The sequence below is a fragment of the Brachycentrus maculatus genome, unplaced genomic scaffold, assembly GCF_059751285.1.
Source record: "Brachycentrus maculatus isolate JH-2025_06_01 unplaced genomic scaffold, ASM5975128v1 h1tg001628l, whole genome shotgun sequence".
Classification (NCBI taxonomy): Eukaryota; Metazoa; Arthropoda; class Insecta; order Trichoptera; family Brachycentridae; genus Brachycentrus; species Brachycentrus maculatus.
In genome coordinates this window covers 25,808-36,190 of record NW_028282247.1, presented here as the reverse complement: position 1 = coordinate 36,190, position 10,383 = coordinate 25,808, and positions in this window count along the sequence as shown.

The window sequence follows — 10,383 nt, the reverse complement described above, 5'->3', positions numbered from 1 at the left end:
ACAATGGAGATTTGTGGAGGCATATACTTCAAACTGCTCTGCATAGTGTCCAAATTGATGAATATGTATCATCGGATCGACTTCTCTCCGCAAATCAGATTCCTTATGGAAACGATTTCTCAACAGCAGCAGAAGCCCACTTCGACTCTCCATAAATAAAGAGATGCTATTTATCGAGCGACTTCTGATTTTAAGGAGGTGCGGGTCGGAATAAAAGAAAGGCATTAAATGCAGTTGATCATCAAGCAATATGAGCCGTAATATGAGAAGTACTATCTTCTCAAAGATAGTAAATGCGCTTATGTGGGAAGGGCGAGTATTTGTTCGGGGGATACTCCGAACTTGTAAAGCAAAGACTATGAAAGGATTGATGGTTAAGGCAAAGAACACTCAAACTAAGCCTCGATTACCGAAAACAACGATTAAAAGCAATCCTAACGCAAATTGGGGTCGTTCATCTCAAATAAATTTCTATCATTGACTGCAAAACCAAAGCGAGCAATACAAAACGAGCCAAAAAGTGTAATTTCCCCTAAAATTGACTACACTCCGTACTTCGTTGACTACTTTTTCATGCAAATTTGCATGTTCCTCGAAGACAATTCGGACTCCTGCGAGCAGCCCACTCTGAAAATAGTCTAAAAGTACTCAAAACTCCTCTTAAAATACTTGTCGAAGAACCAGTGCATATCCGAGGAGATGCGCTAACAAAATATCAATCATTAAATTAAATACAAATGCTTATCGCAACTGCTGGGAATATAAGATAGAGAAGAACTCGAAAGCAATCTTACTGCTAATCTGTCGCCTCGATAAATTCAATCTTTAGAAAGCATAACTGCTCCTCCTCATAAAAACAAACATTAGAGGAGAATACTGCGCAATCCTTTTAAATCTATGGAACATTTGTTTACCTCTCCGGCTCGAAAAGGGAGGAAGATGAGCCATCATTTTAATGCTGTTGAAATAAGTGATCCAAAGAGCAAATTGGGGCTGTTGGCTAATTTCTAAAATAAAAAATTTGAAAGCTGGGTTTCGTAGGCGAAGGCCAAACAATTGCATCGCTTTTTTCGAAGCTAAACCAAATAACTATTAATGACTGAACTGCTGCATGGCTACTATACTATAAAATCAGCGAGGTTAGATAGCGACAGTCCCGAAGCATTCAAATAAGACTTAAGCAACAGGAAAAAGATTCACATTTTCATGAATTAATACAATAAGAAAATCATAATGAACAGCTTTTCAGCGTAGAAATCCCGAAGTTTAATAGGATCCATCCAAACACACAAAGTTTATCCTGTGACTTCTTTGGAGAAAGTCGGAAATTCTATGAAATTCGTGAAATTCAGCAACATGGCATCTCCGTTCATTGAAATCTCTCAAATAGGCTCATACGAGCAGAGAAAAAGCTGTTCAGAACGCATTTCCTCTTTCGAGCAGAATCAGTAGCCTTCGAGCAGTCAATTTCCAGTTGCCACCCAACCCTCATCCCAATATTTGAGCAATAAGCCTGAAACCTCCGAAATTCCTTCCTAAACATCAGTTTCCTTATAAGACAGCGACCATCTTTTCAATAGCAGCACTGCAATCTCCTCGAGCTTCTTAGCAAATCGCATTTAATCTCCATAAATACGATCATCAGGAGAAAATCATCATCGATAGTCAATAGTCTGTGTGCTCTAATCATAGGGATAAATAACAGCAAACTAAAACGATGAATTCAATATCTGCGAAGTTGCAGTCCAAAAGGGTGTCTATTTTTGCCACTACGAATTCACTTCTGAGTTTCTGCTGTTCCGAACACAAAAATAGAAAAAAGTGGAAACTCCTTCGATGAAACAGCTCATCAAAAGAGGAACTCCAATTATGAGCATGCTCTTCTCCAACGCCCCTGAGACGATCAGCATCGAACTGGCCAAAATTACTGAAATATTTTATAGGAAATACAACCAAATGCAAAAGAGTGCGCTATAATTTTTTATGAGAGACAACACTTCGTTCATTATTGTGCTGTACTGCGAAAAGCGCGTCAAGCATTTTCTATTGAATTGGGAGAGCAAATGGGAGAGCGACGACAGTTGCGTTGCTGCTCCAAAACTCAATTACCCTAACACAATTGGCAAGCAAGGCAACCAAAAGGCGAAGAGAATAAAAATAGTCGAAGACTTTCAGAAATAGTTTTAGAAACAGCAATACACTGAGAGCTGGGCAAACGGCCTGCTCTCGAACTTCGATTATCTGATGCTGATCAATAAATATGCAGGGAGGTCTCTCAGTGACATTAATCAGTACTATGTCTTCCCCTGGGTGCTCCAGGACTATACCAGCAAATAGCTCAACATCAACGATTAAAAGATATATCGGAACCTGAAGAAACCCATTGGAGCGCTGAACCCTGCCAAGCTCGAGCGATACAAACAAATAATGAGTACCCATTCAACACGCTCATAGTAATAAGCGGGAGACTCTTTCCTGTATGGTTCTCATTATAGCACATCTCTTTTCGTGCTTTACTATTTAGTCAGATTGGAGCCATTTACGAGCTTACGTAATTTTTCATTTATGTGCAGATCGGGAAATGCAAAGTGGTTCGTTCGATTCGCCTGATCGAATCTTCAGCTCGGTTTCCATTATGTGGGACAGCCTCATGAACGAGATGAATACGAGTGATATCAAGGAAGCGATTCCTGAGTTCTATTACCTCCCTGCATTCTTAAAAAATGTGAACCAAATCGAACTCGGCACAAAACAGTCCAAGCAAATAGTCGACGACGTGTAACTGCCTCCTTGGGCGTTGAATTCGGCGGAGCGGTTCATTATGGCCATGAGAGCAGCCTTAGAGAGGTATTCATTCCTTAAAGTAGCGACCACGTCAGCATGAACTTAAATTATTGGATCGACTTGGTCTTTGGAAAGCACCAGCTCTCAATATAGAAAAATAATGTCTTCCATCCCCTTTCCTATGTTTAGAATATCAGCATTGATCAATTACCGCCGGAGAAGGTTGAAGGAATGATAGCCCAAGTATACTACTTTGGGCAGAACCCCTGTCCCCTTTTCGCCAAGGAACATCCCCGCAAGAAGCTCAAAATCGGACGCGAACTGCTGAGTCAGTAACTAAAGCTGGTTCGAGATGAAGAAACATTGGAGAAGAAGTTCTATTTTGATTTACAGTTATTTGAGAGTTCGGGAGCGGAGAAGGAAGTTGCCTTAGTAATAAACTCAATCGGGAAGTCTAATTCAGAGGAGAAGGGCTATACAGTCGTGTTGAATTTGTCTGAGAAGTCTCCTCAGAGCCTCATACGGAAATTACGCAGTGATTTTGCAGCTAGGAACTCAAACATCTTACTGAAAAGGACAAAATCCCTAGACTTCAGCCTTCTTCCTCCGAGAAAGAGCCCTGAAATGTCAGGCTAGATAAACACCGGGTCCTGCTAGCTCAAAATAACTATAAAGAGCGAGTAGTGGGAGGAGATAATTCACACAATCAAACTTCAACATCCCTTTACAAAATTCAAACTCAATTAATCGCTACTCGCAGTTTACGGTGCTTCGGGGTGCGGAATTTCAGTTTATCCCACAGCATACAGAAGCTAATCTCGTGCATTCTCGAGGCCACTTCTGCACCACAGTTGCTCCGAAACAGTCAGCGAATGCTACCTATAAAATGGATACTTCTTTTATCTCACATCTTCCGGGATGCTGTACTTATGTGAGCTGTTGAGGAATCGCAAGAATAAACTCCTATGCTCCATAAAAAATGGAAAGAGGACCAAAACAGCGTCGATGGTGGTTTCAGTCGGAAGTAAACTGCCCACAAAATTAAGTAAGTTATATTATAAGCTTAGATCAAATTGAATACAGATTTTTGTTGGTTGGGGATCTGAGGAATATTGTAGTGATTAATTATACGCATCAGGTTAGTCTTTGATACTTCATAGTCATATGATTGCTTATGCTTATGTTTATGTTAATGTTTATGCTTCTGTATTTGCGCTTTGATAGTTTATTGTCGACATATGATACATATGATATAAATCCGCACATAATGATTATCGATGTACTGAGCAGAGTTATTTAATGAAATTTAATTATGCAAAGCCTTAAGTAATTATTTATTTATTGTGCAGGTGTGAGCTAACACTTTCCTACAATATTGCCTGCTTATTAAACTATGCATTTCCGACCAGTTATGGTATGCTGAAATTGCCACTCGCAGGATGGATGGGTCAACTTTATTCATTAAAACATACATATTTATAAAATGGATGCTGGTAGCTCAGATCCCTCCCTTCGCAAGAGTTCGATTGAACACAATAATCTGCAATCGCAAGTAACGCCTCGAAGAATATTTTGATTCAATTCCTCGCTCACTCGCGAATTAATTGGAGCGGGGCAAATACTTACGAAGATATGGCCTCGACTCGAATATTTTATCAGTATAAATTATTGTTGAATTCCGTACAATTGTAAATGGTACAATTGTAAATCGTACAATTGAATTGTAAATGGTACAATTGTAAATGGTGCAATTGTAAATGGTACAATTGTAAATCGTACAATTGTAAATGGTACAATAATTTTAATATCTTTATCGAATCTTATATTCGGAATACCTATGATGGATGCCAATGCTAAGAACCATTGCACTGTAGGCCGGCTCTTCCAAAGGAAGAAGAGGATCTATGAGCCAGATCCCACTGCCAAGATAGTCCCACTTCCCGCCAAGCTCGAAGAATACATCTGCGAGCTCAAGAAGAAAGGGCTCAAGGTCAGCGGTGTCCAGTATGCTCTATTCTCGACGAAAAACGGACTTCCCTACCCTGGTCTCATCGCCACTCGCGACCTTAAGGCCAATTAGATATTCGTGAAGGTGCCCATGGAGTGCATCTTGTGCACAAGGCATGCCTTCAATAGCGAAATCAGGAAGTACTGATGCTTTTACTTAGAGTCTTCGAGGATAATGCCCATTTCTATGGCCGGAATAGCAGCCGCAGCTCCTGCATTTAACAAGACAGCTCCTGCATTGAACAAGACAGTTCGAAGCCCAGTCGGAAAAGGAAGCAAAGGGGGAGCAAGAACAATAAGTAGCTGTGGCAAGATCGCATCCTATTGACCTTCCTACTCTTCGAGCACCGGAAAGGGAAGTGCTCGGAGTGGTACCACTTGATCAGAAATTTGAATAAGGAAATTGACTACGCGATATTCTGGCAATAGCAATAGCTGTCCATTGCCGAAGATCATAAGCTGATGCAGGTCGTGAAAGTAGAGAGAGATCACTTCGAGCAATAGGCTCAGACCGTCATGCAAATCATTCAGAAATATCCAACGTAATTCCAAATTAAGACTGAACTCGATACTCAATCGCAGTAGCAACTCAGCAAACAATTATATGAGGAAATCAAATGGCTGTACTGCCACATTGTCACGCGATGCTTCGGATCGATATTTTAGTATACTACCATGGTACCCTTTGCTGAGCTCTTCAATCATGAAAATACCAATGTAACCTATAGCCTCGTCACTGAGCAACCCCAACCCTTAGCATACGAAGAGACGCAACCAATGACAGTGCCCTTGGATCAAAGGCATGGCGAAGATGAGAGCAGTGACGAATCGATCAATTAATCGGATTACGGACTCAATGAGGGTGATTACATATAATTAGAATTGTAAAAATGTAAGGACTCCCCTCAAAGCCAATCTTTGACAGATCTGAGAAAAAACAATAATTACAACCTGCTCTCTCGTCTTTAGAACATCAAACAGCAGAGTCTGACACTCATAAACTTCAGCGACCCTGTGAGCATCGGCTATTTGTGTGAACTTTTCAATAGAATTGCATAATTTGAGGAGTTTCTTGGGTAGGAGCCAACGGAACGCAAAGGCACTACTGAAAGTATTTAAAGAGTTAAAGAGGACATGCTGCTGGAGATCGGCCACATCAACAACAAGTACATTAGCAGAAGGAGAGGGTTTCGCTTAAAAAATAATCCCAAAAATAAAGAGGTCTATTTTTTGTATCAGAAAAGGAAGCGGGCCGAAGAAACAATGAGTGTTTCTGCCTCTGTCATTACAGACTCGTAAGCGAACATCTCTAAGGAAAGTAAATCGTAGCTATCCACAAAATTGTTGGGTACAAAATAAGAAGAGTTCCCCTCAATTTGGAAGGCCGATGTTCTGAACACCTTTAACATGCAAAGCTCAAAAAACGAGCCAACATTCAAGAAAAACTCGCAAGTGTATTTCAACTATAACCGACTCTCCAATAGCCTCCTTTTGATTCGGTATGGCATCGCCCTTTAATACAACAAATACGATCATTGCTTCTTCAGAGTTAATCTCGAAGATGTTATGTATGGAAAATCAGAGCAATCGACGTAGCCGGCTTCACATGTGAAACAGGAAGGGGAACAACAACACTATAGCATAACTTTGAGCATTTCTCTGAAGCTCAAATATTTTAAAGCATTGAGCGCTACTGCACATATCTCAAAAGTAGTGAGTTTCAAGCTAAAACGCACAAAGTTCTGTATGTAGCTGATCGTTTTCATTCGCGGCCTATTATGGAAATGGGAATAGGATTTGCCCTCATACTTCAACATCACGGACATAACCAAATAAAAGTATGTGCTATCAGCCATCAAGGATCAACTCATAGCATTTTCCAAAGAGAGACACCGACACTCCCTCGAACATAATTAAAAATAACTTTCTAATCAGAGTTTAGGGTACCACGAGCACTTTTGTTTGATTTATAAGGTCGAACAGCAGCGTATCATCGCCCACCACATCGAGATGATCGAGTATGCTCTCAAAGTCCTGGAGAAGGTTCAACAAGGGAAGAAAATGCACCTTGTGCTCTCCGCCGAGAAGGATCCTGAAAGGCTCACAATGCAAATTCTGTTGACCCATTATTTTAGGAGCTTGGATTTGAGGAAGGGGCCTTGCATAAATGAAAACAGTACTCTGAGTCAGTGACAATTGATATTTATTTATCCTCTAAAATGTGTCTATGCCTATGCAGATAATAGGATCATAAAATTTTATGCAATTTACTTTATGTGTAAGTATGGCTGACGATAGTGCATGTGCAATGGCGATTATGCTTATGCTTGTTATTCATCGCCTGAACTCTTCGGTTACAGGAGCCAAAATCCTCGCAAAGTGCAAAAACAGTATCGAATTGATTTGAGCAATCCCTGGCTGCTGACTATTGCACGGTCAATGTTCGGTTGATTCTAACATATTTTCTATCTGAAGGCCGCAACGAATGACTAATTTATGTGAGCAGCCAGCAAATGAGATAAATAATTCAACTCATTTTTGTAGTGATGGGAAAATAAAGGAAATTTTCAAAGCTTTGAAGGCTTTTCGGTTTTCTGAGTCGCGGAAGATGAAAAAGAGAAAAACTGGAAGAAGATTCTGAAACTCCTACCTTTTCAGTGATATTATGCAGAAATCCAACTATCGAAATTCATTAGATTTCGAACCTATAAATCGAAGATCACAGTTAACAATAATAATATCTGCATTAAATCTGACTGATATCAACAAAATAAATTCACTCAGTTCAGCCATTGAAATAGTACATAATTGCTTATTAATCTGCTCGTCTCAAACAATATCGTCACAGCGATAAGCTGATAAGCATAACATATTAAACTGAGAAGCATAACAGATTTAATAATAATATAAATCAAACAAATATATGAGTAAATAAAATTAAATAAAATTGTCATTTTTATTTGTATTGATTATTCTTTGGGGTTGGGGTTGGGGTTGGGGTTGGGGTTGGGGTTGGGGTTGGGGTTGGGGTTGGGAATTATAATTCTTCCATTTTGAGTATGAAGCTGAGTTTTCTATTTCTCATTGCAGTCATTTACTGTCAATCCTTTGCCAATTTAGTTTGCAACGGGGATTTTTAGGCATATTCGGCAAAGACAAATTATGCGAATGTTTTATATGGGTTTCAGCAATCGAACAGTTCATGTTGGTATGCTGATAATCTATGGGTTTGGTAAGTGAAAGAGTTTCCAGAAAAAAAACATTTATCAAAGGTAGCCGATTTAACGACAGATCGGAAGATTCGTTTGTGCCAAACTATCGCGCTGGAAATTGGGCATACTTACACATTGAGCTTCGATTTCTTTTCTGACATAGGTATGAGTAATATGAACTTAAGTGTGGAAATGAATGGAATAGTGATCGTCGCCGAGTTCTTACCGAAGGAATGGATGTATATTGCAAAGAGGGTAAATATCACAGCGAACTAATCAAACAATAAGATTTGCTTTTCTGAAACTCACGATATCTTCAATTATTATTATGGTGGATGTTTAGATAATGCCACAATGATTGAGTATACTGCTTCTTCTGCAAGCGTTTCAACAAACACATCCACAAACACATCCACAAACACATCCACAAACACATCCACAAACACATCCACAAACATATCCACAAACACATCCACAAACACATCCACAAATACATCCACAAATACATCTACAAACACATCCACAAACACATCCACAAATACATCCACAAATACATCTACAAACACATCGATAAATGGAAATACGACGATGAATAGCACAGCGTTATAGGAAAGTCCATAAAATGAATAAAATAATACTGAGAAGATAGGAAAGCTTAGTATTTCGATTAATTTAACAACTTCTGTAATGGAGTTAGAAAATCTTGTTATCTTTCAAAGCGATTATCCGTTTGACAGAATCCCTCCGCAAACCTTTTCGAAAGACAATTTCGATATTTCCTTTGAAGGTTAAATTCAGTAGAATGTTAGTTTTGAGAAAGATTAGAACGGGCTGCTCGTTATTAAAGTAAAAATTTTATGGAGCTACGAATTATCACAAATTGCAATTATAACCAAAGTGGAGCTCTTTCAATATATTTAAATAACTTTCAAAATCGATGACAAACCAGTGCAATTTAATGTCTTAACTGAAAAATAAAAGAATCTGCTCATAAAAACATCGTAGGTATCAGAAACTTTAGCTTAAACCGTATCGTCGCTGCAAAGGTTTCTCTCACACTCACTTAGTTCCTTTTTCATCATCAGCCTCCTCAACTTTTGGAATTTGAGTCTGATTTACTACTTTGTCCCCATAACGCTACTGCCTGGATTCACGAAACATATCTATGAGGCCATGCTTAAAGTTTTGTTCATAAAGGGCAGCCTTCTGACGTGGATCTCTGATTTGCTTGGATACAAAATTGAAGTGAACATTGAGGACTCACTGCCATAATATGTGTCCAATTTCAAACACGGATATTTGTGGTTCAGAAGCTTCGGCATTTCGAGTAAGCTCATTCTGAGCAATTACGAAAACGTTGCTTTGTTACTGATCCTCGGAATCAAACTATTGCTGGTAAAACTGCTCCTAAAACTGAACCCTTTCCAAATAGTCACGAAACTGAAAATTGAAATCAACTTTGCGATCATAGTTTTGATGTAAGTCATTGCAATCTGCCCATTTGTCATAATCTCCTCTGCCACTGCAATTCAGTACAGTCCCACAGATTTCATAAATAAGTGCGAGAAAGTCGGACACTACATCCTTCTCTTTCTAATGGCTTCATTGCTCCCCATGTTGCTTGTCTTATATTCGAAAAGTAAAGGTAAAAGTAAGTGCAATGAAAATGAAGATGAAAATTTTCACGAAAAAGAAAACGAGGAAGGTAAAAGAAGTGAGTTTCGGCAATCGGCTTCGGATATGTCAATAAAAAAAATGTTCACAGAGATATAAGTCTAAATTCTTAGAGCTTAAGCTGTTGAAAATAGGCAGAGGCGGAATGAACACTACTGCCAAATCATTGAACTTCTAATAAACATCGCAATTCCATCGCTGATGATAATTGGATCGACCGCAGCCTTTCTGATAGGGACTTCGGTGATCCTCGCCTTTCGGTTTGGCTTTTTGGTTTAAAGGAGGAAGAGAGTCGGTAAGAAGTTCTTTGTTTCAGAAGTGGTGAGCAACCTGATTTGGATGGTTCATCACTCCACTTTCTGTCTTTTGGACATTGTGGACCGCGAAGTTTCAAGAAAGCTCCTTTCGGCGGAGGCGATGTTGGAAGTATCGAAGTACTGCGGATTCATTTTATTAGGGACGGTGTTCGTCGGAGGCTCATTCGAAATTTTGAAATTCGTTCTGGGACTGTTGGGGGGCGTTTCGGCTGTTGTAAAGAATGTTTATAAATTGTGTTCAAATAACTCAGTGGCTCCTTCGCTCAGCTTCGAAGGAGAGCCAATCCATTAATCTAAAAATACTGCTGAAGCCAAAGCATATTCTTCGCGCAATAAGTAAGAGCGAAGTAAAGATTCCGGAAAAGTCGGAGAAACAGATCAAAAGAAAA